Source organism: Meriones unguiculatus (assembly GCF_030254825.1).
Source record: "Meriones unguiculatus strain TT.TT164.6M chromosome Y unlocalized genomic scaffold, Bangor_MerUng_6.1 ChrY_unordered_Scaffold_23, whole genome shotgun sequence".
Taxonomy (NCBI): domain Eukaryota; kingdom Metazoa; phylum Chordata; class Mammalia; order Rodentia; family Muridae; genus Meriones; species Meriones unguiculatus.
In genome coordinates, this window is record NW_026843709.1 from 358,487 (window position 1) to 384,255 (window position 25,769).

The 25,769-nt window shown below is 43.3% G+C and overlaps 1 pseudogene; it reads left to right on the forward strand.

Annotated features, from left to right (window-relative positions):
* Nucleotides 1–25,769, forward strand: part of LOC110542268 (stabilin-2-like) — a 159,732-nt pseudogene that overhangs the window by 130,242 nt on the left and 3,721 nt on the right.

A 25,769-nucleotide genomic window follows, 5' to 3' on the forward strand; every position in this document is an offset into this window, starting at 1 on the left:
GTGAAAGGGAGATTTGAGAAGCACACAATGGCCAGGCCATCAGTGGGTTGCGCGGGGGGCTTTCTGGATAACATAGGAGTCACCAAGTATGACCTTGGCTCTGATGTCATCCACCTGTGATTTGAAGGTGGGCTTTGGGGAACAGCCTGTGAAATCTGTGCTGCTGACAATGTTTTTGGGCCCAATTGTTCATCAGGTAGGTCTGATTTCTGTTCATTTAAAGCACTGTAAAGGTTTAAAATCCCCAGATATGGCTACCTTGATTTTTAACAGTGGTTTTAGATTTCTGGCCTCCAATATATAGAGTTGTGTTGTTTTAAAATACAAAGTAGTTTGCCTTTCCCTGGCTGTAACAAAGAACATGAAACTGGAGCTTTAGTGAGGACAGAGGTTTGGGGGGACTAGTTTGGGAGGTGGCACTTGTACATGCACCACAGTTTCATTATCCATCCATGAGTTGATGGGCATATAGGTTGGTTCTTTTTCTTTGCTATTGAGAGTAAAGCTGCAATAAACATAGATGTGCAAGTGTCTCTGTGGTAGGATATGGAGTCCTTTGGGAATAAGCCCAGGAGTATTATATTGGGCTTTTATGATATATCTAGCCAGCAGTTTGCTTTGTTTTGTTTTAAAAAAAAATCTATAAACACATACATACATTTAACCCCATAAGTTTTTCAGCATGTTCCATAATACATTTCACCTGGAGGAGAAGAAGACTTCCTCATTCTGATCAGTGGGGTTGTTGTTGAAGGCAAGATTCCATTGTATTTTTCTCTCTCGTAGCTTCTCTAGTGTGGACGGCACGGGAAACACAGCTGTTTATTAGCCAATATGAACAAATAAGTGTATGGATGAATGAATGAATTAATGAATGGCCCCAGTCATATTATCCTGGCACAGAAGCACAATTTCAAGAGGTACAGATGAAAGGATTAAAGCTGAAGCTTAGAGCCTGGTAGGGCTCTTGCTCTAAGGCTGCTCACTGTAGCAACTGGAGAATTGTATAGAACATGGTCTCTGTGAGCTTCTTACCTGTAAATGTAAAGTAATATGGCCATCTCTGGGGAGTGTATCATGAGACAGAGCATAGTAGCTGTTAGCTGTCATTACTGTTGTTACCTAGTTCTTCCTCATCTTTAAGTGTTCCTTTACTCTCTGCTCCACAAAGATCATTCCATAACTGTGCTAGCAAAGCAAATTGAAACCATGTCATAGTACTCCACAGGTTCTTAACATTTGCATTGCTTTATATGAGAGCAACTAAAACACAACCAAAGTGATTAGAATGCCATTTTGTCTCTCCTTCTACACAGCTCCTTCCCTAGCACAATCAATTAGGGTTTAAATTAGATAAACTCAATGAATACTGAGGTGGTAAAGTAGGAAGCGAGCACCTAGCACCCCAGAAAAGTAGACTGGTTGTGTAGGGATGAAAAGTTAGGATGAAGGTAATCCAGGGAACCTCTGTAATACTGGGCATTGATTGCTGACAAGCACAAACATAATGGAAATTCCAGACATTTCTATGTGAAAGAGGATATGCTTCCTGTTTGTGCCATCGGGGAAGCAGGGGCAAAAAGGATAAAGATGGTTCGGACCCTAGTTGTTTTTAATAAATGAAATTATCTTCGTTTATTAAATCAAATAAATAAAATGTATTATTTATTCTTATCACATTGTAAACTTTTAGTTTGTGTGCTTATGTATGGGTATGCCACAGGACATATTTGGAGGTCAGGGGGCAATTTGCAGAGCTCAGTTATCCCCTTTCACCATGTGAGTTGAGTTCTGAGCATTGAACTCAGTTGGACCTTAACCTCCCGAGCCATCTTGCTGGCCCCAAGCCCTGAATTGTTAAGAGGATTAAGCCTAAAAAGAGACCCAGCAAAAAGCTCTCCGAGTTCTAGATTAGAGTTCAACAGAACTTCCTGTGATACTTTCCACGTGTATGTTTTCCAGCCTAGTAGCCACAGGCCACATGCAGACCCTGAGTTCCTAAAAGTCAGCTAAAGCAACTGAGGAGCCAAATTTTAACTCTTAGTGTATGCTCCTGAATTTAAACAGAAAGAGCCCAGTGTGTCCAGTGAGTCTCCTATGGGACAGAACATCTTCACACATCATAGATAAGAGAGCAACCAGTGAATTCAAATTAGCCTGAGTCTGGAACCAAGCTCAACTTCTGTGTGACTTATGAAGGAGGACTGTCATCTTCCTCCTGGGGGTGACAACACACCTGAGGAACTTCTTCAGCCAGGTGCCCACTGGGTGCTAGGGTTGTCTCACCCACTAGACTTTGGCCCCGGAAATTGGCATTCCTTCCTGAGAGAGGGACAGCTCTATCAGGTGTCATCTATTTTTAATGCTGACTTCTCCCTGCTGCCAAAGATGCTCCCTTGCCAGGCTGTTTGTTGGTTGGGATGATTGACGCTAGGTCAGCTGGTCAGCCAGTGGCTTTCATCTTTGCTGCCAGCCCTGAAGCTACTCAGAACCTTGCTCTCATTGAGAGCCCAGTGCAAAATTCACTTTCCCTATGTAACCCCAAAAAATCAACCCACATCCATGTGTTCCTGGTAACACCCTACTGTGTGCCTGGAAGTGTGCAAAAAGTTTCCCACCCACAATCTCCTCAGGTCCTCAGTATACCACTTTGAACTAACATCCTTTAAAGAAACACAGAGATGACAAAAGGCCTTCTGACTATTACAGGGTCAGAGAATTAACCAGGTGTCTGACCTTGGCCCTTGCAGTGCACTGCTCTGGCCCTCATGTGAATGCAGCATGCATTATATAACAAACAGGTAACTAGCTCCTGTTGCCATGGAGCTGGAAATATGAGTATTAATCATGCCACTATTTGCCACCTTGTCCCCAGGGTCTGGCTTCTCTGCCAATCTCTGACCTACCAAAAGTGAGCTATGCCTAGTCACCTGTGTTTGCACTCCTCACACCAGATGCCATACCTGCTGCTAGACAGAAACAGGGTGAGTGTTGTTTAACTGAATTGACTGGAGCCTTTTCCACTAACTTTGATGGAAGAATCACCTCTGCGGAGTTCCTGCCTCACTCCAGGAAGTTCTATAATCAACTTGAGTTTTGTCCAGAGTTCTCCCCTTCCAAAAGCTGCAGTCAGATGTAGGCTTTGAAGTGATTTGCTAAAACAGAAAAAAAGGCAAATAGGACTTAATAGGACAGTGACAAATTCAATGTGTCATCTCCTTGACCAAGCACTTGCTACTTAGCTCCCACATTTTCTTTTGATAAATTGAGATTAATAATGTTACCTGCCTTATGTCACACTAAACCTAAAAGTGCACAGCAAAATGCCTGAGAGAACACAAGCAACAAGTAAAGGCAAGCACAGTTTGCAGGCCTGACTAAGGTGAGGGAGAAATTTAACAAGAAGAAAATAATTCAATTAACACAAATCAATACATCAGCTTTTTAGGGCCAGCATGACAAGGCAGCTCAAACTGGGCAACTTCTTATGAAAGCTGAAGGCTCAGAGTAGGGGTGTTAGCAGAGTTTACTCCCTTTCACATTCTTCTCTATCCCTGCCAATGGAGTAACACTTCTACTTCAGGATTCCTGGGATGGCACCTCAAAAGTAGGCTTTCCTTGTAAGACCTGCACATACCACACCAGAAGCTAACGCACAGGTGCAGTTGTGCAAGATACATAGGATGTGTGTGTGTGAGTTCAGGACACACAGAGTGTGTGAGTGCAGGACACATGGGCTACTTTTCCCTGGAGTGGTCTTCATGAGCCCTTGCCCACCCTGCTCTCCCTGGGCAGCTCCCAATGGTGTACTGAGTGATAACATTTATCACACTACACTGTGAATGGCTGTTTCCTTCTGATTTTGCCCTGGGAGGCCTTTGCGGATGGAAACTTGTCTAGTACACTCTTCAGAACATGGCAATTTTCTGGCTAATCATGAGGTTGGAAGGGAATGAACAGGAGTTGTCCTGTATACTTAGAAATCAAATGTGTAAGATTCAATGGTGTTTGGGCTGGCAACAAACTGGAGATAATGCAGTGGAATGCTGCTGCACAGTTGTAGACAAAGCTTGGAAAGGGCAAGGACAGGACCAGTGAGACAGTGAATGAGATGCCCAGGGAGGAGATGCAGATAAAGTCTACTGAGGGTTTGTTGCAATTTTAGACATTTAGAAAACGTTAAACTTAGAAAACCTTGAGTTTTTATATTTTTTGTTAAACAAGTACCTCTCAATAATTGGGACTGGTTTGAGCTTATATGGAATGTACTCACATGCATCAAAATTAATAAGGAAGGCAGAACAATGCTCCATCCCCCAAGGAACCATGTCCTAATCCTGGAGCCTGTGAGCATGTTAAGCTACATGACAGGGAAACTAAGGCCATGGGTGGGATTAGGGCTGTTAACCAGTAGGTTTGACATAAAGAGGTAGCTCTTATTTCCCAGGTGGTCCAGAGTGGGAAAAGGAGGTAACCATAGAGATACTAGTGTGAGAAGAACTTGGAACATCAACTGAAAGTGCAGAAAGGAGTTATGAGTCTAGAATCTGGGAAAGTAATAGAAGATTTTCCAGAAAACAAAACAAAAAACAAATACAAAGCAAACAAACAGCAACAACAACAAAAACACAGCCTTACAGCAACTTTGACCTTATCCTGATGGGACCTTTTGACCTCCAGAACTGTTAGGTGAATTCGGACTGTGTCAGGGTCCTCTTCAGGACAGTTTGTTACAGCAGCAACAGAACCTCATACAATGTGCTTTTTGGGAGTCTTGGCTTCAGTATACTGCTGGTTAGTTTGATAGTAAACTGTGTAAGAGATGGGTGTTGAAGCATGGACCATTTATACCAAAGGTCCTTCATCTGCCCATCTCTGCTGGGCAGAAAATAAGACATAGTCATTCTGGGTCCTATTGGTTTCCTTTTCTTTTCTAATCATAGCACTGCCTGCTTGATTCAAGAAGATTTGATAACAGAGATGTCAGCCAGCTACAGGGCAGAGTTGAGGAGGGCAGGTACTCTTCTCTTTGTAAGAAGATCATAGGTTATTCCTGCTTTCAGGCTATCCAAAGGCTAAGCAAACAGCTTGGTGGGGAAGAGAATACCAATGCCTATTATGTGCCAGGCATGCTTTAGATCCATTTCCTGATTTCACACTCTTATCAGCGGAGGCACCACTGTCCACCTCACACACTGAAAAATCCCAACTTCGATAGAAGAGAGATGAAGCCAAGATGCAAACTAGTTTCTCTCAGAGTGAGTCTCAGATGGGCTTTCTGAGACTGTTACCCATCCATGATCTTTAGAAGCAATCCCCATCAGAGGATGACACGCCCCCTTTTTCTGCCTACAGTGTGTCCATGGTGTGTGCTGCAGTGGCCTCAATTGTGATGGAGGCTTCTAGTGCTTCTTGGCCTACCGGGGCCCCAGGTGTGACAAGCATAAGTGTGCTTCCTCACCACTACCCAGCCCTAGAGAGGGGAGGATATATTTCTCTTGTTACTGGGACTCGGCCCGAGGAGATGGGTTGCCAAATGTTTTGTGAGGGAGGACACAAATTAGGAAAACATGGTAAAAGAGCTAAAGAGAACAGAAGGGCAAGAGGGGTGAAGAGATGTGTGACATGACCAGAGCTGTGCTGTAGGGAGGCTGAACTGGAGGCAGCATGAGGCAGGGTGGTGAAGAGGGCTGGAAGGCCAGGAGGGGCATCCCAGAATGACAGTCCATAAAGGAGACAAAGTATGGTCTCATTTGAAAAAACTCATTACCAACCAAAGTGTGCAGAAACAAGGGCTCCAAAGCTATGTGGCTTACCCAGGGGCACAGGACTGACAAATCCAAGTGGTTGTCAAAGCACTGGCAACCATGTGAAATCATTTAAACATCCATGACACTGGGTCCAGTTAGAAGATTAAGAGCAGGGTTGAGTTAAACAAGGAGCTGGTTGTGCAGATGAGGATGCTGCACTCTGGGTGCACAGCCTGGGCAGACATCCCTCTGAGGCCTGCCCAGCAGCAGCAACAGGAAAGTCTTCTCCCTGAGTGTGCTCTGCCCTGCAGCCCAGCTGCTGCTGGCTACCCTGTCCCGCCAATGCCCTCTACTGGCAAAACTTAATTCTCTCTAGAGAAGAGAAACACCCTTTCACCCTCCCCATTCACGTGCCTATCCCCACTCCTACCTCAGCCTTAAGTCAAAGCAGTTTCCACAGGATAGATACTAAGGTATTTTTTAAAAATAAACAAATCCACAAAATTTACCCAGTGACACGAGGATCACTCAATATATCCTCTGAATATTAGTCTCCTGTTGAATAAAGGGTCAGAAGAGTTTGGAATTCCACAAGGGACAAACTCATTTTACTGAAAGCCCAAGGTATACTGTGGAAGTGGCAAGTGCATAGACCAGCCTCTGTCTTTTCTGTAGAGGACACAGCCCTGCAAACTGTCAGCTCAAACTAACCCTAGGTGGCTGGGCTGTCCTCCCTGTGACCTCAACCAGCCTCCTTCCAACATGCTCCCTACAACACACACACAAATCTTCAATGATTTAACATTATGGTTCTCAAGCTACATAGCTGGAGACCACATCAAAGCCAAGAGCCACTTTGGGGTTATTTGAGTTGTTGGGAGAAACATGGAGAGTGAAAAGACACACCTGTCTAATGCCATAAGCCCTGCCACCCTGGATTATTTCATGACTTCATATGAGATGACACTACATTTTTCCATGACATAGCATCTTTGCCTAGCTGTCCTCTTAGTGGTTGTTGTGGTTAAAAGTAAGTTCCTGGTCTGGGGAGATAACTCCGGAAGTTAGAGCCCTCGATTTGCAAGACTGAGGGCCTGAGTTCAAATGTCTACAACCTGCTGTGGCTTGTGCACATAGAACTCCAGCAGTGTAGGACCCAGAGGCAAAAGGATAGTTGGGACTACGCTACAAACAAGCCTAGCTCCAGGCTCAGTGAGAAACCCTTTTTCCAAGGAATAAGACTACATAGCAAGTTGGAAGCCAGCCTGAGTAAATTACAAGAGATCCTGTCTAAAAGAAACAAAAATCAATCAAAGTTAGTTTTCACTTTTTGTTTGCTATATTTTAATAATTATTGGCATAAGCCTTATTTTTTTGTTTTGTTTTTTTGTGTTTTGTGGAGAGCCGGGGTTTGGTTGCCATGGCGCTGGCTTCCACCCTCAAAACTGGTAAACTGTTATGACCATTGGGCAACCGTCCTCACGAGCCCAGCCCGGGGCGTCATATGGGGTGATGGGTGAGCAGCCAATCAGGGAATGATACGTCATCTCACACCACTCTGGTGCAAGCAGGGCTTATATAAACAGCGCCACTTCGGGGCGGGGTCTTCCTCCTTTCATCGTTTGACTGCAATAAAGCTTGCTGCAGAAGGATCCTGTTGTCCGTGTGTGTTCTTGCTGGCGAGACGATTACGCAGGTTGCAACAGTGTTCGCTTGTTTGTTTGTTTGAGACAGGGTTTCTCTGTGTAGCCCTGTCTTTCCTTGCTCACTGTGTAGACCAGGCTGTTCTCATTCTCATAGAAATCCACCTATCCCTGCCCCTGCCCCTGCCCCTGCCTCTGCCTCCCTGAGTGCTGGGATTATAGGCCTGCACCACCTTGCCTGACAGCCTTAACATTTTTAATAAAAGACTTTTATACTCTGTTATCCTACTAACAGGAGTGCTTCTATAACATTCCTGTGCATCCATCCCAGAGTATGCAGCTTTGCTCTGTCCAGAAAACTCTAGATGTGCATCTTCCAGCAAAGATGAAACCAAACGAATGCAAATGCCTTCCCAATTATGAAGGTGATGGCCAAAACCGTGAGGGTGAGTAGGATCCCACCCTGTTTGCCTTTCTGTGTAGCTCAGTAAAAAATTCACAAAGCTCCAGGTAGAAAGCTGAGATATCTTGGAATCATGGCAGATCCCCTTCCATTATCTAGCACACACAGAGATTTCATAGGCAATTACAGTTTCTGTCCTTCCTGTGTGTATATGTGTTGTCAGAGCAGGGTGATCAGATAGCATAAGAAGATGGATTCTTTCTGAATACTGTCCAACTGCTTTGATGTCTGTGATGAATTTAGCCACTGCTGCCTGGCAGTTCATTTCTATCTCCTTCATCTCTGACAATGCTAACCACCTCTTGTCTCACCTTCTCTCAAGCTATCAACCCATGTTTAAAAAACGTCTGTCACCTCATGCAAGCTGTTCCTACCTGGGATCAAATTGGCACAGTTGTGCATGGTAAAAAGGCGACCAAGGGGATGGTCAGGTGTGTCTGCCAGTAGACCCCTGCCAGACAAAATGTGGAAACTGCCCTATGAAATCTATGGTGTGCAAATATGATGGGACTGGACAGGTGAGCTAATGGAACTGATGTGTCCAAAAAATGGGGGAGGAGCTCAGGTAACTGTCGATAAGGTGAACAGTCTGAGGAAACCTAGAGCAACCTTTTTAAAGAGAGCATTGCTGCTGTACAACTGTATCCCAGAATCTGCAAAGCTGAGGTAGGAGTCTAGCCTGGATGACATAATGAGATCCTATTTAAAACATGTATCAGTTTAATACATGTTTGTGGTGGGCAGCAGGTACCCAATTCTTGCATATTATTCTGTAAGAGAAAAGGGTCAGAAGAGTTGAAACATACTGCTAACAGGTTTCTCTTCTGAGGAAGTCTCTTTGAGTTCAACAAAGGGTGGATGGGAGAACAGAACAGCAATGGCAGTGGATGTAGGAGAAAACAAGTAACAGGACAGGAGCCTACCACAAAGGGCCTCTGAAAGACCCTACCTAGCAGTGTATCAAAGCAGATATTAAGACTCAAATTTCAACAGAGTACATGGAACAATAAGAAAGAAGGAGGTGTTAATATGACCTGGAGATGGAGGATCTCCACAAGGCCAAATATATCTAGAAACAGGGATCTATTATGAGACTCTTTCTCCAACCAAGGACCATGTATGAATATAGCCTAGAAACTCTGCTTGGATGTAGCCCATGGTAGCACAGTATCCAAATGGGTACCCTAATAAGAGGAATAGCGACAGTTTCTGACATGAACTCAAGGTTGACCTCCCCACCACCCAAGAGATGAGCAGCTCTGCTAGACCATGGAGGAGGACTTTGCAGCCAGTCCTGAAGATACCTGATAAACCGGGGTCAGAGGAAAGGGGAGGAAGTCCTCCCTTATCAGTGGACCTGGAAAGGGGCAGGGAGGAGATGATGCAGGGAGGGTGGGATTGGGAGAAAATGAGAAAGGGGAGTACAGCAGGGATACAAAGTTAACAAACTGAAACTAATATTAAAAAAATTTAAAAATGTCCAACAACAACAACAACAACAACAAAAAAAAAAAAACAACAGAAATGTCACTGCTGCAATCCAGGCAACAGGGCTCTGAGAGGTTTGCCCCACTGATTTGAAAATAGATCTGTTTTCCAAGAGATGGTATTTATCTGCAGCTGGGTTCATGAGAGAATAGTTTAATCTGGAATATAGCTCTAACACATCTCATCTATGCTGTGGTGGGAACCGACCAGTACCTCTGCAGCTCCCCTAGCCTTTCTCTCTGGAAGATAGTTCCCATCCTCCTGTTTGGCTCCAAGTCAGGGTCACCATCCTACATGCTTTCTCAGTTTTCGCTGTGAACTTTTCTGAAATGGTCAGCATTTCTTCATTCAGAGCTGAGGGTTAAATTTTCAGGAATTTTCCAGGCTTGTTGACAACATGTTAGTAGTGTGTAATTAGCCAACACACAATGATAATGCACTGAGAGTGCCAAATGCTGTCAGTTGATGCTTTCCCACCAGGGCCTCGAGAGCTAGTTTTCAGACTGTGGCCAGGTTCAGCCAGCACATCTTTACCTCTTTTTCTTATGAGACTATTGAGGCAAATTTCTGAGAAGGCTTCCCTGAGGAAGGAGAAACCTCCGCTGGGAAGGGAGAAAGCAGGGGCCAGGCACTATATGTGGATGGTTCTGAGTCTTACTAGCCTGTAGGCTCCCTTTGTGGTGTTTGCTTCTTTTTCTGTTACTGTGAAAAAATACTCTTACAAAAGCAGCTTATGGAAGGAGGGAGCACTTGGGCACACAGTTTGGAGGAATCATCCGTCATGGTGAGGAAGTCACAAAACTAGGAGCCTTAGAGGCAGCTGCACCTACATGTCAGGGAGCAGAGTGACAATTGCTTGTGTGCAGGATGCAGAGAGAGAGAGTGTGATGAACACTTGGTACAGGAAGCAGAGAGAGTGATGATCCCTTGTTTTTGCACACTCCCTTCTCCATTTTGTTTACCCCAGAATCCTAGTCCCGTGAATGGTGCCAACCACAGTTAAAGTGAGCTTTCCCTCCTCAGTTAGTCTAATCTAGAGACCCTTCTCCAACTCCTAGACAGAGTACTGCTTACTTTTCACCTTCCCCATGCACCTGGCTCATATATGAGAGCACGGAGCCTGTCCTAACCTCCTGGCATCCACTGGGTAATGGAAAACAACAAACTACATAACTTGCAAGGTCTAGGACGGAATGCAAATGTGGGGTCCTTTGTTCAAATATTCTGCTTGTCAAGGGGGCACAAATGGAACAGTTGGTCTATTGTGGACTCCTCTGAGCTGCCCTTTGGTGAAACTCACATATCTACATGTAAAGATGAAACAGCTCAGCAACCCAGGCACTTGATCAGGGACTATGGGCCTGCCAGATGGCCTTGTCACACCTTGCCTTTCAGGACAGAGCACCTAGAAAGCCCCAGGTAGGTCTCCTGGGAAACTCCTAGGGTGTAATGGGAAGATGCCAGGCTTGCACATCACAGTACCACGTGCTCTTAGAGTGCCTCAGTTTATCAGGAATAGCACAGAGCAAAGGGAAGGGAGAAGACATACAGTTCCTAGGCCTGACTTAAGACCTACTGAGCAGTCTCAAAACCCATGCACCTCTGACCATGATATTTTCTTTCTTCCTGTGTTTGGACTCTTAAGACAAAATTTATGCCTGGCCACTGAGCAACCTGGGATCCTTCACTGTGCTGCTGTCCTCAGACAAGGGACTAAAAGGAATTGATGTGAGTATCAAAGATGACCCCATCTAAGGGGCCAATATTAAAGGCCTTAGTAGGTAGTACCTTATTTAAAGTGAGAAACATTTATCACATTCAAGATAAGGATGCTACATGTCTCATTTATTTTTTTATTGCTGTGAAGACAGAGGCAGCTTATAGTGGCCATCATGGCAGGGAGCATGGTGGCAGGCAGGAACGGTGATGGAGCAGTAGCTAAGAGCTTTCTTTCATCTTGACTCTCAGGCAGCAGAGAAAGAGAGAGAGACTGGGTTTGGCATAAGCTTTTAATACCTCAAGGTTCACCCCACTGACATACTTCCTACAACCTTCCAAAACAGTTCTACCAACTAGGAACCAAACATTCAAACATATGAGCCAATGAGGCCACATTCCACTCCCTGGCCCCCAACAGGCTTGTAACTAGATAAGGCAAAACACATTCAATCCAATTTCAAAAGTCCCTGAAATCTTCACAGTCTTGACAGTTTAAAAGTCCAAAGGCTCTTCTGAGACACAAGGAAATTGCTTATCTGAAACCCCCTGTAAAAATCACAAAGCAAGTTACATAACTTCCAACACACAAAGGGAGGAAAGGAGGCAAAGTATGGACATACCAGCAAATTCAAAATCCTGGCTTAGATGACACTTCCAATCTCCCATTCCTTTGATCCTTGTTGAGTACATCACACTTTCTTTCTTATGCTGGTTCCATGTCAGGTCTGCACAGCTCTCCTTTACATGCATCCAGGGCTCTGGCATCTCTAACATCTTGGACTCTCCAGTGCAATCCCAGCTTTATGTTCACAGACTCACATAACATCCTCTCTGTTCTTCCATGTAAGATCTCACCTGCCACATGGCTGGAAGCCTTTTATAACCATGGTGTTCTAACCACAACTTTTTTACATCTGCATCTTTCTTGATAAAGCCATAACTAAAGATGCTGAGTTCCTCTGAGTGCTTGGGATTGAATCTGTTCCCATCCTTTAATCACATTCACAATAAGCTATGATTTGCTTTCCTTGCTCCACAAGCCTTTTTTTTTTTAAATTTTAATTTTAATTTTTATTTATTTATTTATTTTTTCAATGCAGTTTATTCAGGAACCTTAAACAATCATCGGATCCTGGGGAAAGCCAGCCCACAGCTTAAATAGCCTCTGGGTAGCCAACCCCAGCGTGCCACGTGGGCAATGCAGATAGGTCCACATACATGGAAGCAAGCCAGATCCTCAGCCTTAGCCAAATGTGGAGTTGTTTGTGACAGAGAGCACTCACCATCTGGAAGGTGGAAGGCGGAAACCAGCTCCATCTTTAAGGCGTATTAGCTCTCCTTCAGCCAAGATGTTCTCAGATGACATTTTTTGCTACCTTATGTTAAAGTCCAGTATGGGGCAGTCTCCTTCAAACTGGTACAACATTGCCTCTCAACCACTCGAGATGAGTCTACTGCTGACCTACAGAGATGTCCTGTGTCTCCTCTGCTGTGGAGAAAAAACAATGTCACCTAGCCTACATCCTAGATATTTTTTGAAGGAGACTCTTCTCCTTTAATATATAAAGTTTGTAGAGAAGGCACTAAAAGTATATCTGTTGATTTTTGACAATTGAAGGAGTCTGGTAATTGGAATTCTGCCTCCTGGCCTTGGCAGATGTGGGTCTTATCCATAGTTCCATTTCTTAGAGACTGTCCTTGGCAGTCAGTCTGTGCAGGCAGGGTGATCTGAGCCTGAGAAGTAGATAGCAAGCTCCCTGCACCCTTGAGAACCAGACAGCAAACTTTGTGCAACCTTGAGTGAATTCCTGCATGCCTTGCCAGGTGGCACAGATGTTTTGCTACTGTGAAAAAAACTTGCTGCTACCCTTTGCTTTATAAGTGTTGTTTGCAAGTTCAGTAAACTGAGACTTGATCAGGAATCTGTCTTGTCTCCATTCTTTGAGACTCTGTCCCTCAATTTCCACTTCCTCTTTCAGGTGGACCCTGTTCTTTTAGCCCACTGGATAGGTCAGACTATGGAGGAATAGCAAAGATACAGAATTGGTCCCATAAATTTACTATTCCAAAGCATCCTCATTCCATTGTACCTGCTCTTTATTTTTTACTGCTTTTTGATTGTGTTATATAAGTACACCTTTTAAAAACCTGGGGTGCTGCACATCTTCAAGTCCAGGACTACCTTCTCTTTTCATTTAAAAACAAAATCTTGAGAAGTTTTCATTCTGGTCCTCTTTTCTAGATTCCTCTATGCCTGGTACCCTCTTGCTCCCCTTGCAGCCATTGCTCTTTTCTCAATACCATGTCAGTTCCAGGGTGATACTCTGGGTAACAACTCAGACTCTCCAGATTCCCACTCTCACTGAGGCTTGTGCTCACCTGAAACATCACCCACTTCAGATAGAGCCCTTCAGAGAGGGTTGGGTGTATTTGATGATGGATGAGTCGTGGGATATAATATAACACTTGTTTTCTCCAGACATCACCCCAGCTGGCTCTCTTTTCTTAGGTAAAGAGCTCTTGATGAACAAAGAGGCTGCTCGGTACTTTGTGAAGCTCCACATCATTGCTGGGCAAAGGAGCACAGAACAAATGAATGACACTGACACATTCTATACCTTGACAGGAAAGTCAGGGAAAATCTTCAACAGGGATAAGGTCAGAATTTCTCTGGTTTCACTCCTATGACAGCACCAAGGCAATACCTGGGCTAGAGGGGTTTGGGAGAACTGTTATAGAAAGGGGAGACTCTTTGGGTCTGGCCTGAGTTAGCTTTCAAGGCAACCATCAGGTCAGCTGCCACTACTAAACCCACAGATGTGAGGACAAAGACCACTGACCCAAAACATCTTGGTCAAATTAATTAAAGCAAGCAATTAATTAAACCACACTTTTTAAAATTTTGTGTACATAGGCTTGCCTCTCCCTAAAGGTGGGGTTCAAGAGCTCAGCATTGGACATGAGTGAGATAAGGGTTTTTATAGTTCAGAAGCAGAGGTTTCAAATAGGGGATTGACAGGCAAATAGGCAGGGTTACTGCCAAGGACCGGCCCAGTCGGGCTCCCGTCGTCCATGGGAGAACAAGGCTTTAGACAGGAAGACAGGGTTTCGGTGAAGAATTGACAGACAGAGACACCTTGATGGTTTTGACTCTGTTGCAACTTTACTGAAATCAAGCTAGTATTTTTATAATGATTTCACAAAAGGCACCTTAAAATTGGCATACTTCCCAGAACATTCAGACTTTTACCAAGAATACAAAGTTTACATTTTAACTCAAAATGCAGTCAAACATAAAGCAGTAACCACAAATAATCTTGGCCTAAAAACTTTTTGATCAGAGCAAACAAAGGAAAAGAAACCTCAAATATAGTTTCATTATTGCTAACCAATGAAGAAGAAAGTCAGGAGCTAAGTCAGATGCCTGCCAAAGTCCCTCTCTATATCAAAATCTAACTACACCTTTGTTAACCTTCCTCCCATATGTCCAGCCCAAGATTTATGATCTTCTCTAGGAACAAGGCACTGAAGGGAGGGGGAAACTCCCGCCAGCTGCACCTCTCATGCTATTATTTCTTAAAAGGGAGCCTATTATTATTTTACTATTCTTAATGCCTATTAATACTAAATCTAATTTATTACTTTCCTTAAACTTATTTTTATTAAAGCCTTTAACAATCTACTAATAATAAATTTCTTTATAAAGTTAGTTGTGCTGTTTCAGGTGTCACAGGGAAAGATCAAAGAATTCATTATTCCAGCCTCAGAGCCACAACTAAAAAAGCGTAGAAATCTCAGAACACATCTCTTTTCCAAGTGGGATGAGTTTACCAGGGACCTTCCAGGGGGCATTATTTCTGGGGAAATCATATCCCCCACCCTGTAGCTTATGCTACTATGGCGACACTGGCATGGGTGTGGCAGGTTACAGAAGCAGAACATAAGCATAACAAGATGGTCAAAACAACCTTCTGAAACACAGACATAATCATAACAACAAGTGGTCATAAAAACCTTTAACAAAGACATTGTTGCTGTTTCCTGGAACAGGCAGTATAGAACCATATGCAATTAAGATTACAGGTAGGGCATAGCCCAATCCTTAAGAAACAGATATTTAATCATAAATGGTAACGATCCTAGTTTGTCCTCACTATAAGGTGGCTTTCAAGCCCAAGATGAAGGCAGGCTGGCTTGTCACTACCATGAAGACAAAGTGCCCTGAGACAGCTTCCTGGTTCCAAACCATCATCATTCCTCTTACAAAAGAAAATGAATAGAATGTGTTTGGTTTGGGTTGTTGGCACTGATGTATCTTCTCCAACCATCCTGCCAGTTTTGTTTCCTGTTTTTTTTTTTTTTTTTTTTTTTTTATCAGACTACCTCACTTTCCTTCACATCACTTTTTGTGTTTCGACTAAGCTGGTGACATGCAATTAACAGGTGTGCCTGTATGGGTTGTGTCCTGGGCTGTTTTTTTTATTTCCCTTAATATCAAGAGCTGGCAGACAGATGGGTGCTCTTTCCATGATAAGTACAAGCATCAACCTTTATTTGTGTTATGTAAAACAATTCAGGAAAAGAGGATTCATCAGAATCCTTGGTTCTCCTTCTGGCAGTGGAGAGGTCACAGAAAATATCTGAGCCAGGGTTCAAGCGTGGATCCAAGTGATACCAATCTGCTATGCTGTGCATGTGAGGATGGATGATAGCTATGATAGAGCAGCATATATGTGACACAGCATGTATTCATATTCCTGAATATGTATACATATCCATGTATTCATTCATTACATTTATTGTCTGTAATTCTTAGGACTAAAATAAGAGGAAAACAATTAGTTCCAGTTTCTCAGGCAACAAATACATGTATTGTTCACCTTCTTTGTGTACTATGTTAAAACAGTGGCTCTCAACCTTCCTGATGTTAAGACAATTCCTTTAAGACAGTTCCTCATGGTGTGGTGACCCCCAACCACAAAGTTATTTTGTTGCTAGTTCATAACTGTAATTTTGCTATTGTTAGGAAGTGTAACCTAAATATCTGATATGCAGGATAACTGATATGTGACCCCTGTGAAAAAGTCGTTAGACCCCCAAAGGGGTCCTGGCTCACAGATTGAGAACCATTGCATTAAAGCAAGAAATGTATTTACAATCAACTAAACTGTTACACCCTAGTAGGGCTTGCAGCTTATTCGTGGAGAGCATACACTGACCAGCTTATTGGAGGAGAGCATACACTGACCAACTCAAACTTTCATTCTTCTCTTTCTTATGTCATGGACCCAACATTAACTAGATTTTAGAAGTGAATTCTCCCATGGAGAGATTCTCTCCAGAAGAAGAAAAGATATAGAAGATGTTCATGCTAATATTTTTTTATTTTTATTTTATTTTTGAGGGAAACTGAGCCTTAGCAGTTAAGTGACTCCTTCAAGGTCACATAGAAGCTAAAATGTATTGTTACCCAGACTTCTACACTCAAGCTATGTGCTCTTTCTAGCACACTTCCTTTATTTTTAATTTGCTGGCAAAAATGCTTTTGGAAAGTGACTGGTATGTTCCTCATTCTGTCCTAACCAGACACAGAACTATAATAACAGCTCAACATTGACATACATCATCCTGTCATTCAGGAACTGGCTATCTTTTCTCTTGTAAGTCTCTATTTCTGGGAAACATAGAGGCACAGAGACCCAGAGGCTGATTAGTTCAAGGTCACATGGTAACCCATCCAGGGCTACAAAGAGCATTGTTTCTGGAGCTGGTAACTGGCAGAAATCTCAGCATTCTTACTGTAACGTAGCTCTGCACATCACACTATCAGCTTGTACCTAATGCAACCTCATCATCCAAACCAAGATACTTTTGAGAATGAGCAGAGCAGCCAGACAACAGGTGTAAGCTACAACTGGACCAGACAAACTGAGATATGTGGTACTTACAGGTAATACCCTGGCATGGTGACCAAGGTCAAGTGCCAAGAGGAGTCAGAGTGAGAGGGAAATGAGGTCCAGCAAAGATTTCATTCTGCCTGAGACTTGACGGTGTAGGAATATGTCTGCTGAAAGGAAAACCTCCTGCTTATTAGGCTCTTGGTCTGTGGTGCTTTGTCCAAGGGATGACACAAACCTAAGCCACTTATGCCTAGCTGAGTCAATGCAGTGGAAAACACCACGGCCCCCACCTTCTTCCATGTGGCCATGTGGCCATTTCATCCTCCATGCTACAGGCTCCCTCCAGGACACCTGCCTGCATCTCTGCCTGAGGGCTCTAGGATTCTAGTTGCAGTAGTGGCAGGGTTGTGCAACTATGGTTTGGTATGGAGATGGGTGACTTCTTTTGAGGGACTCGGTGATCAGGGTCCCCACAACTGAACACTCCTAAAATATCAGTATATGGCCTGACTAGCAAATATTGACTTCCGGGGCAAGTGAGACTCATAAATAGATGAAAACTCCAAAATGTAACCTGAGATGTGCACAGTTGAGCAGAGTGGCTAAAGCTTAGGTTCACATGCTGAGGAAGCTGGGTGACTTAGGTGTGTTTCAATACTCAGTGTTATCATATGTAAAATGGGCTAATGATAGACTGTACTCACAGGGATGTTGGTATGGAATGTGCTTGCTTTGTTTTTGGAACAGACAAGTGAGTTGATGACAGTCAGCTCTTTGTGCATGGAATTATTCTTATCTTCAATTTCCCTACAAAGAGGTTGGGTCATTGTCTTTTATGATTAGCATTCAAAGTCATTCTTGTGAAGGGTTGTCAAGATAGGAGCATGTAGAGTTTCTTCCTTGACTGACAGAGTTTATTGTTACCTTTGCAGGGCTATTGGAAACTTCTGGAACTCTTCAGATACCACATTGTCCCATTAACTGAGGTTGGCCCTATTCTTCCATCTACTACTTTACCCTTGCTTTTAAAACAACACATTCCAGCCTTCAATTCCAAGATGTTGGGGCTGCAGAATTATTTGTGATACTATCTCTGAGCAGACTATCAGTCTGTAACTGTTATCTGTGATATCATTATCAAAGAAATCCTTAAGGTGACAAGTGCTCATTATCTCAAAGCTCCCATTATTTCAACAATAGCTTAGGACCTTGCTTGCACCAAGAACTGTGAGAAATGCAGACTCTGGGCATTGCTGCAGATGACTCCCTAATCTCTTCCCATTGCAGCTGGAAGTGGCCACTCTCATTTTGACACCTCACATCAGGAGCATGGCCAACCAGATGATATGGTTTAACATAACCAGCAATGTAAGTGAGAAACCGAGGGCTGGTACTGACTAATATGCAAGCTTACCTGTTTATCAGGTTATCTTTCTTCTACACTAACTCACAGATCTGAAGCTTTTTCTTGTCAGGTAACATCTCTGGGAATATCTCTTTGTATGCAGGTACATGTGTGTATACAAGGAGGGCAGAGGGCCACTTGGGTGTCATTCCATAGGCTTCCTCCCTTTAGAGACAAGGTCTGTCATTGGCCTGGAGTTCATTAAATAGGCTAGGCTGCCTGGCCAGTGAGCATCAGAAACCTACATGTCTTCACTTCCCCAGTATTAGAACTACAGTGCATGCTACTATGCCTGTTTTTTGTTTGTTTGTTTGTTTTTTAAAGACAGAGTTAACCTGAGGACAATAAATGCATTGCCTAGATAAATCCTCCTTTGAGAACTAGGGGGTAAAATAAGCAAGTGGTGTATGGGTGTATGGAGCAGAAGTGGGCAGGCCTCTGGCCTACCTCGGCATGTGCAGGGACACCCTCACCCAGGAAGGAATTCAGTTCACAGTTATAATCATTTCCCAAAGGAAAACCGCCTACTGGCAATGTTTCCTCCAAGGAGAGGTCAAGTAATGTAATGTTGAGCAGTTTAGAGATGCTTTGACTGTGCCCATCTGCCTGGGGATGTCCTCCACCACTATCCGAAAGAAAGACACCACTGCTTCTTTCAGGGACAGATTCTGGTAAATGATATGGTTGTAGAAGATACTGAGGTGGTTGCCAAAAATGGCAGAATTTACCCATTGTCCCAGTTCTTCCCCACAGATGCAATGAAACAAAGAGAGGGCTAAAAAGGAAAAGAGAACTTTTAAAAATTTGGAAAATCAGGTACCTGAGCAGATACTGGAAGCAGGCAGCAACCTGTGTCCACATTTCTGAGAAAGCTGAAACTACCCCCTGAAAGTGCATGTCCATGAGACAGCACATGGTCCTATCAGCTGCAAGACAAGCTTCTGGTGGGATTTCTATAGGAGATGGCCTGCAAGTGAGTGCTGGAGCCTGCCAGCAGAGTCAGACAGTACCTGAGTGGGGAGTGAGAATTTACAACAATTAAAACAAATCACACTACACACAGGATGGCTTGAGAGGGCTGTCAGTAGGACTGAAGCAGGCTGGGTATATTCCAGGATTCACTTTTTATAGATAAAAGCAAAAACAAGTCACATCAATTCAAAAAGAAAAGGTTAGTGGAAACGACAAACTTCCTTTCAAAAACTACCTCTATAGCAGATATAGTCCTTTTCTAAAACTAATTTCCTAAAACAGTTAAGGTCCAAGGTCACACAGAAAAGCTCTTAAGGAATTTTGAACAAGCTTTTAAGGAACTTGGTGACACCTCCTCTCCTCTCTGTCAAGGTGTAGGCCAAGGTGAAAGCAGTCTTTCCACTGAGCTCTAAATATCAAAGCAAGCTGGCAAACCAGTGGCTTTCAACAGGTGAGCAGGGAGTTTTGGTGTTTCTGTAACAAATTACCATAGATGTCAGTAAATTACATCTGACAAATAAAAGTTCCTTTTCCATGGACCTGAAAAAATGAGGAAGAAATTAGGATACAATCATTTATTTATTTATTTATTTATTGGATACAATCATTTAATGTGCTCTTCTTCAGAGCCCTCTACCTCAGGAATCTCTGTTGGTTCAGATAAAGGAGTTTGGAGAGGGATAAGGGCAGCCCAATGCTGGCCATTTCTGTTTCTGGCTGTTCAAAAGCTTTTTCTTCACCTTCCCAAGGGATTTGAGTTACAATCCAAAGAATTGTGCTTCAATAGGGAGAAGAACTTTCCAGCAGCCAAGAATGAGTCCTTCTACTCCTTAACATTCACTATTTCCTCCAGGTTCTTTAGTAAGCTCTGCCTGCTCTTCTTAGTTCAGGGTGGTTTTGATTAGATATCTCTCTGAAATGTCCAGATGAATTCTCTGGAGAGTATGTTATTTATGTCTAGAAAGAATAGAAATAATTGGAACTTCCCTTTTTGACATATCCAGACCATGCTGCCTTTGGACATGTTATGTTTGGACTTAAGATGTTTAATAAATAGCACATCACAAGCCAGGAAGTGGTGGAGCAGGTGGATCTCTAAGTTTTAGGTCAGTCTGGTCTACAGAGTGAGTTCTGGGATGGCTAGGAACACAAAGGGAAAAATAAATAATAAAACTAATAAATAGCTCTTACCTAATTCAAGTCCTGTCAGGAAACAAAACTTATCCTAGATAGTTCAAAACAAACATTTGATGCTGAGAAACAACTACATCAGCCATCCCACCCACAACCAAAGGGCTAAGAGTGAGGAACAGGGTTCTCTGTGAGTAGGAAGAGCTGAAGAGGCTATGTGGAGCTATAGTGTGCCAGCCCATGTGGAAGCAGGGAGGAAATCTTTGCTCTCTTCCTGCAACAAGCACCCTGCTGGTGCCTCCCATTAACTAAAAGCAGCTGCAAGTTGGTCAAAGAGCTAGACAGAGGATGTCAGAGAAGAGATCTGTACAGATCTGAGGATGTGCATTTTTTTCCTTCCTTCCCAAATTAAAACCAGTCGAAGCAAAGCAAGAATGAGAAGGTCGAGGTTCATTGTTCAACTTTATTACTGCTAAGCTAATAGGTTAGCTCTGTGTCAGTGCTGACACTGTATCCCTGGATAGGAACTGAAGGATGCCCTTGGGGTCAGGTGCTTCTCATGCAGAGAGCTCAGACTGCTACAACCTGTTTGCCCCTGTTCTGTGCAGAGAGAGAAGCAGGTGTTCTGGGCATATTCAACTTCCCCTACCCTTATCCAGCATTGGTTTCACTCCTGCACCCTGGGGAGGAACTGGAAGGACAGTGGGAGAGTCCAAAGGAGCCCCCTTCACAAGGAGGGAAGCCTAGGCACCTGAGGGCAGTCTCCCTGTTTCTGTGAGGGCATGGGGATGCCTGGGCTGACTCCTGCCTTTCTTTGAGGGCTCTTCTGTGAGCTGTTCCCTGGAAAATTGGAGCAAATGTCCTGCTGACTCTGAGCCCACAGTGAGTGTGATAGAGTTGTTTTATGTGCAACCTGAGCAAGCCCACTGCCCTTTCTCATCTTTTCTGCCTGCTTCCTTCTTTAAATGTGGGCTAATGTATGGTTTCTGGCCTACCAAGGCAGGTGTGGGAGAAATAGACCCCACAGATCTTTGTTCAGCCATGGTTAAGTCACTTAACCTCTTCATCCTAATTTTCTTTTTCTGTTGATAACAACAGGGAAAAGAGATAAATTCATAATAGCCAAGGAAAAACAGTCTCTCAGAGCTTCCTCTCAACTTCTCCCTCCTAAATAAAGGACAAGATTTGTATTTGCTCTTATCATACATAATTCTGGAGAAATACACAGGAAAGATCAGGAAAGGTTACACACTTTAAATTAGAAAAGAAAAGTAAGTCCTAGGTTAGGCACAGAATCCTGACTGTATACAATAGGGTCTTATGTCCTGTGGGAAACTATAAACCAAAACCAGGAGAAAGTGAAGAATATGTTGGTATCACAATGACAGCTGGATGACAGACATTGTACAATCCACTCTCTGCAGCAACCCTGGAGTATCTGTTACTTCTTCAGCTGCTCTGATAGAATTTCTTGACAAAAGCAACCTAAAAAGTAGTATTCATTCTGGCTCACAGTTCAAAGGGACACAGTTCACCACAGAAGGGAAAGCGTAGCGTGAGGCTATTTTTTACTTTGCATCTGTAGTCATGAACCAGAGAAAGATGGATACTAAGTGCGTAGCCAGCTAGCTTTCACATTTTTATGGACTCTGGGATCCTAACCCATGGAATGGTAATGCCCCCATTCAGTAATACATTTTCCCTAGATGATCTAGATTAATTAATCTAGATGATCCCTCATGGGCGTGCCCAGAGGCTTATCTTATAGGAGATTCTAGATCGTAAAGATTTAACAATAAATATTTACCACAGACCAGTCCAGTCGGGCTCCCTGCGTCCACAGCAAAATCAGAGATTTGGATGTGAGGAAGGCACAGTTTCAGGAGAACGACAGTCAGGGATGACACTGAAATGGCTTTGACTCTGCTGTAATTTTACTGAAGTCGGGCTAATGATTTTATAATAATTACATAAGGAAACACCTTAAAGTTGGCATATTTCTCAGAACATTTAGGTTTTTACCAAGAATACAAAGTTTACATTTTAACTAAAAAATGTTGTCAAACATAAAACAGTGCCCACCAGAAATCTTGGCCTGAGAACTTTTTGATCAAAGCAAACAAAGGAAAAGAAACCTCAAATTGTAGTTTCATTGTGGCTAAGTAATGAAGAGGAAAGTCAGGAGTTAAGTCAGATGCCTGACAAAATCTTTCTCTGTATCAAAATCTAAATACACCTTTGTTAACCATCCTCCCATATGTCTTGCTAAAGATTTATGATCCTCCCTAGAAACAAGATGCTAAAGGGGGGCAAGTTCAAGCTAGCTGTACTTCTCATGCTATTTTTTTTCCTAAGAAGAAGCCCATTATTTTTTTACTATTCTTATAATGCTTTTAATACTAAATCTAATTCATTACTTCTCTTAAAATTACCTTTCTTCTATTCTATTCTTGTTAAAGCTTTTAGTAATCTATCAAAAATATATTTCCTTGAATAGTTAATGTTTCAGGAATCATAGAAAAAGATAAAAAAAAACTCATTAATCCAGCCCCACAACCTCGACCGAGCGACTGAAAAAGCATAGAGACCCTAGAATGAGTCTTTTTAACTTAGGTAGTTGGGGGAACCTGCCATTGACCTCCAGGAAGTGAATTTCTGAAGAAAGCATATCTCCTGCCCTGTAGCACAATCTACTGATATGCTACACTGGTGAAACTGGAGTGGGTGTAGCAAATATTTACCATCAAACCTAGGAAGAATATATATCATCCTTGATTGCTGTGAGGCATGGGGATACAAGGCAAGGACACATACCTGACATGTAGAAGAATCAGGATTTGATCTGTGAATAGGACACCATTTAGTTAGCCTCAAAGAAAAGGGAGGAAAGAGGGGAAGAAAAGGAAATGGGTGAGAACCACAGAAGCTCCTGAGAACCCATGATCCACAACTGGTTCATTCCCTAAAATATTCCTTCTCTCATGAAATCAGAATGCAATTTAAAGATAGAATTTTAGGTTTTGTTATCTGCTAAGGTCTCATCACTTTCTCCATCAAACCAGAGCCTAAGAAAAGGGGATAAACTTGGCACAGAGATCCATCTAATTAAAAATGTGAGCTGGGAAGTAACTTTGTGGGATGAGACTTGACATCAGCATTATTGTCCCATTGCATGTGAGGCAGCTGAGACCTGAGACTGTGTGATGTGCTCTTCATCCTAACCTTAATGAGTCAGGGCACTTGGTCGCTGGTCCAGATATTAGCAGTGTTAATGGAATGGGGGTGAGTGGTTTAGGCTATCTGATCCCCAATTTCCTCACATATTAAAGGAGAATCATGAGAGAACATTCAATGAATTGGCAGCCTGATGAACCATATGCAATTACTCTAGCACTGTAAGTCCTCCATAAATGGGAGTTATAGCTAAGTACAATGGGCATCAAAGATTAAAGAATGGAAGAGTGCACTTAGTGAGGCCCTGAACCTAAGAGAAAGCCTTGTGCTTTTGCTATTTATTTTAGTTGGTGGGTTTTTTATTTTTATTTACTTTTTGACATGTAGGAGAGATACTTAAAAATGTTGACATGAGCTTAAGAATGGCTGCAGCACAGAGAAAGAAGCTAGACAACTTGCAGGATGAATCAGAGTCCTCCCTGATGGATTAGACACGTCAGCTATAACATGAGAAGTGTAAAGATCCCTGTGCCACAGGGTGCTCAAAGCTTGGCCCATATTCTACCAACAAAGAGAGAGGCCCTGTGAAGATGGCAGGCTGACTTGGACTCTGGTGTACTGGTGTGGCCCTTGCTCTGGTATCAGTGGCATCAAGGAACAGAGCGGCTGGCACAGGTTGTGTGATTTCCACAGGATGCCAGAATGCATACAAGAGTGATTTTACCCACTGCCTTTCTTCCAGGCACTCTTCACACACAAATGTTACTACAGCAGCAAAGGACAGACCTTGAAAAGTGGCTGTTCCCGATATTGTAATGCTACCATGAAGGTGAGGAGGGTACAGCCAGGAGGTCATCCAGGACACCAAGACTTGGGAAGCTCTGAGCTGAGTTGTTGAGCTCCAGAGTTCTTGTAGTCACGAGTGGCCTGCAGGAATTTAGGATGTCTTCCTGAATGACAATATAAAGGTAAACTGGGTAGTATACTCAGGTCACCACTTCCCTGAATCACATCTCTCTCAGTGCCCCTGCCTCTTCACATAAAGCCCATGACACCTACATGGGAGCCACCCTCTACCCAAGTCTCTGACCTGGCTCTAACCCACATTTCCATCTTTATAATATTCACACTTGATAGTCTCTTCAGAATACTCATCCAGTTATGCAGGGGCTGACTCATCTTTCCAGGCTACTTCTACCTAACCCATCCTGTCACTACCCCTCACACTCCATCTCTCCATGCCACCACTCCACTCCAGCACTTCTCTTCCTAGACTCACCTTTCCCTAGAATGCTCTGTTATCTCCCATCTGTTGGTTTACATATGGGATCAAACCTAGGGCCTTGCAAAGGCTAGGCAAGAAATCAACCACTGTGTGATCCTTTAGTCCCATCATTTCTCTATTTTATCTGGCATGTTGACTCTCCAGACCTCTCATGTATTCTTTGTATGCACTAGCCTCCATCTGCCTCATTCTCCTGTTCACAACAGAGACATGCTATGAGAAGGGTTGACACTGTATCTCCCCTAGAACACCCCTCTTCTGAGGAGTCAGTGCTCTTCCTGGGGTCCCTAGGGGCAGCATATGTGTTGTTTCCAGGTACAAAACAGTAAGGCTTCTTCAGGCCTGACTGCAACCCATGTCCAGGAGAGTTCTTGAATCCATGTTCTGGAAATGGGCAGGTGAGTACAGCCCCTGGTTCACACTGTCTCATGCATGCTGATTTTCATAAGTCACATGGTAACATTGAAAACTCCTAAGCTAAAAAGTGGCACAGTGCTGGCCAGTGTTCCCAGAAATCAAAAGATCTGTTACTAAAACAGAGGCATCTATAGCAGAGGAGTCTGGACCTGGGGAGGGGAGCTGAGGAGGAGAAGGGCACTTAGGAGGATGTTATTTAGTCTCGTCTTCCCTATAGTTCACCGTGAGATCTTAGGCAACTCAAAACACTCTGGACCTCACTTCCCAAACCTGTTGGAGATCATAAGCTCAAGGTTTTCATGGTAATTGAAAACAATAATAGTATTAGCCATTGCTTGCTTTGTGTGTGTGTGTTTTTTAAACCAAACTTCAGAACCTAGTGCAATGAAAAAGTCAGAGCCTGACTTCACTTGTAGGCCAAG